Raw genomic sequence first — 3,498 nt, 5'->3', positions numbered from 1 at the left:
AGTGAAATTTGAGAAGAGAAGACTCCAAACTCTACGTCAGGAGGCCTCACCAGAGCAACGAAGGGACTGAGGAGTAAAAAGAATCCTACTCTCCGATATATATAATCCTATAAGACTCAAAACATTTTTCTAGACTCAACAACATCAGCGATTCCATCAAGCAGGGGGCTCCTAAGCCGGGGAAGGCTCTGATTACCAACTTGTAACACCCACGATGCGGCTATATCTCCCACGTGTCGGAGCACGACTTAGAGGCATTACCGCATAGTAGGCATGTTGCAAGGGGGGTAATCTTTACACATCCCATGTACTGAATAAGGAAGGGATAAAGAGTTGGCTTACAATTGCAACTTCACACAATACATAAATATAGCATTACATCATCCCGAATACAATCAAGGTCCGACTACGGAACCAACATAAATAAAGACAACCCCAAATGCATAGATCCTCGATTGCCCCAACTGGGCTCCTCTACTGATCACCCGGAAATGAAACATAGTAACGTCCCGAATCCTCGTCGAACTCCCACTTGAGATCGGTCGCGTCCCCTGCACTGGCATCATCGGCACCTGCATCTGGTTTTGGAAGTAATCTGTGAGTCACGGGGACTCAGCAATCTCACACCCTCGCGATCAAGACTATTTAAGCTTAAGGTAGGAAGAAGGTAGTGAGGTGGAGCTGCAGCAGGCACTAGCATATATGGTGCCTAACTTACACAAATGAGAGCGCGAAGAGAAGCAAAGCTCGGTCGAGAAGCTATAAAGATCAAGAAGTGATCCTGAAACTACTTACGTTCAAGCATAACATGAGATAGTGTTCTCTTCCTGGACTCCGCCGAAAAGAGACCATCACGGCTACACACACTGTTGATTCATTTTAATTAACTTAAGTGTCAAGTTTTCTACAACTGGATATTAACAAATTCCCATCTGCCCATAACCGTGGGCACGGGTTTCAAAAGTTCAAAACCATGCAGGGGTGTCCCAACTTAGCCCATCACAAGCTCTCATGGTCAACGAAGGATATTCCTTCTAGCGGGAAGACCCGACCAGTCTCGGAATCCCGGTTACAAGGCATTTCGACAATGGTAAAACAAGACCAGCAAAGCCACCCGATGTGTCGACAAATCCCGATAGGAGTCGCACATATCTCGTTCTCAGGGAAACACCGGATGATACTAGCTATGAGTAAAACTAAACCTCAAGTGTCCCCAAGGTGGCCCCTCAGGCAGCTCGGTTCGGACCAACAACTCAGAGGAGCACTCGCCCGAGGGGGGGGTTAAAATAAGATGACCCTTGAGTCTACAGAAACCAAGGGAAGGTATATGGTGGTAGTTAGGCAAATGGTAAAACCAAGGTTGGGCCTTGCTGGAGGAGATTTATTCAAAGCAAACTGTCAAGGGGTTCCCATAACACCCAACCGCGTAAGGAATGCAAAATCAAGGAACATAACACCGGTATGACGGAAACTAGGGCGGCAAGAGTGGAACAAAACACTAGGCATAAGGCCGAGCCTTCCACCCTTTACCAAGTATGTAGATGCATTAAAGTAAACAAGATATAATAGTGATATCCCAACAATAATCATGTTCCAACAAGGAACAAACTTCAACTTCACCTACAACTAGCAATGCTATAAGAGGGGCTGAGCAAAGCGGTAACATAGCCAAACAACGGTTTGCTAGGACAAGGTGGGTTAGAGGTTTGACATGGCAATATGGGAGGCATCATATAGCAAGTGGTAGGTATCGCGACATAGCAATAGTGCGAGCAACTAGCAAGCAAAGATAGAAGTGATTTCGAGGGTATGGTCATCTTGCCTGCAAGGTTCTCCGAGTTGACGAAAACTTGATCCTCGTTAGCGTACTCAATGGGTTCCTCGATCACAAACTCATCTCACGACTCTACCAAGGCAAGAATACAAGCAAAGGAAACCACAATCAACCATCGTGCAATGCGCAAGCAACATGATGCAAAACATGACATGACATGCGGGATGTGGTATGCAATGCATATGCATGCTTCGGAAGGGAAATATTGTACCAGGCTTTATCTTGGCAAACGAAGTGTGCCACTGGAAAGATGAGTTGATTTCGGTTGAAATCGATATAAAGATCACCGGAATCGGATGCACGGTTTGCAAATGGCAAGCAAAACAACAATGGCACAATTCTGCGATTAACAGCATGATGCCATCTAGAATGCAACAAGAAACTAAGCTACTGCACTCCAACATAGCAACAAAGCACATGGAAGTTATCTACTCAATATGCTTGACAAAAGATGAACACTGAGCTACGGCTAAATCACACAATAGCAGGTTCAAACAAGCATGGCAAAAGTGCAAAAGATATCAGCTTCACAGACTTAGTGAAAATATTAACATGTCAGGAATTAACACCAGGAAGCAATGTTTAGAGCAAGATAACAACATGCTACAGGAACATTACATAGCAAACCAAGGCATGGCATGAATCTACTCAAAGCATAGAACAAAAGTCCCTTACTGACCATAAGACAAAAAAGATCAGAAGATATGATGGCACCCATGTAAACATAGCAAGTTTCGTTAACAGATTCAGACTTAGCAGAAAACTGGACATGGCAAAACAGAGTTACGAAGGCATCTTTGCAAGATCGATTCACTCAACACAAGGCATTGCATTACAAGATAAGCATAGCAATAGTAGAAAGACATGTTCATGAAGCTAACCAAAGCAAGAACAAGCTCATAGCATGCATGTATCAACTACAACAACCTTGGCAAAATTGATTAACATGTAGACAATCTGCCAGGAACATTTTATAGCAAAAGTAGAGCAAGATTGAGTCATGCTAGGGCACTCCATAAATGCAAACAGGGACATGGATCGCTATAGCATAACCATATGTCCAAATCATCCTTACTGAACATACTCAAAAAAATCATGGATCTCACTGTAGCATCATGAATACATGGCATAAAAATAACAGCAGGGAAATGACTTGGTGAAATTCTAAGTCCCTGAAATCAGCAATATCACGAGAGCAACTTTGCATGCTTGTGCTAGTCACCACATTGATCACAAAAATACATGGCATACACCCCTATAAAGATGGCATGGCATAGCCCAAAACACATGTAGATCTCAAGTCCATATGCAGCACACAATAAATGTTGAAAAAAATGACAAATGCTCATAATCTGTTAAGTAACAGGAACTAACATTTTATAGCACTCTTGCATCAGCGATTTGGGCATCAAGATGGACTCAAACAAGCAGGTCACTATGGAACAAAATGAAGAGCACCTCATGATGAACATTTTGATATATTGCACGCACAAAACGGAGCTGCGGATGAGAAGTTATGATGCGATGAACAGGTCAAAAAAATATAGCAGAAAAGGACTTAGGCAAAATTTCAACCTCCAGACCTAGGGTTTCGGTGGCACGCGAACCGATGTTCGCTGGATCTTCGCAGGGGAACTTGCCGGAGTGGAGGGAGATGGCCGGAT

The sequence above is a fragment of the Triticum aestivum genome, chromosome 5A (assembly GCF_018294505.1).
Source record: "Triticum aestivum cultivar Chinese Spring chromosome 5A, IWGSC CS RefSeq v2.1, whole genome shotgun sequence".
Taxonomy (NCBI): Eukaryota; Viridiplantae; Streptophyta; class Magnoliopsida; order Poales; family Poaceae; genus Triticum; species Triticum aestivum.
Note: the sequence above shows the minus strand (reverse complement) of the source record.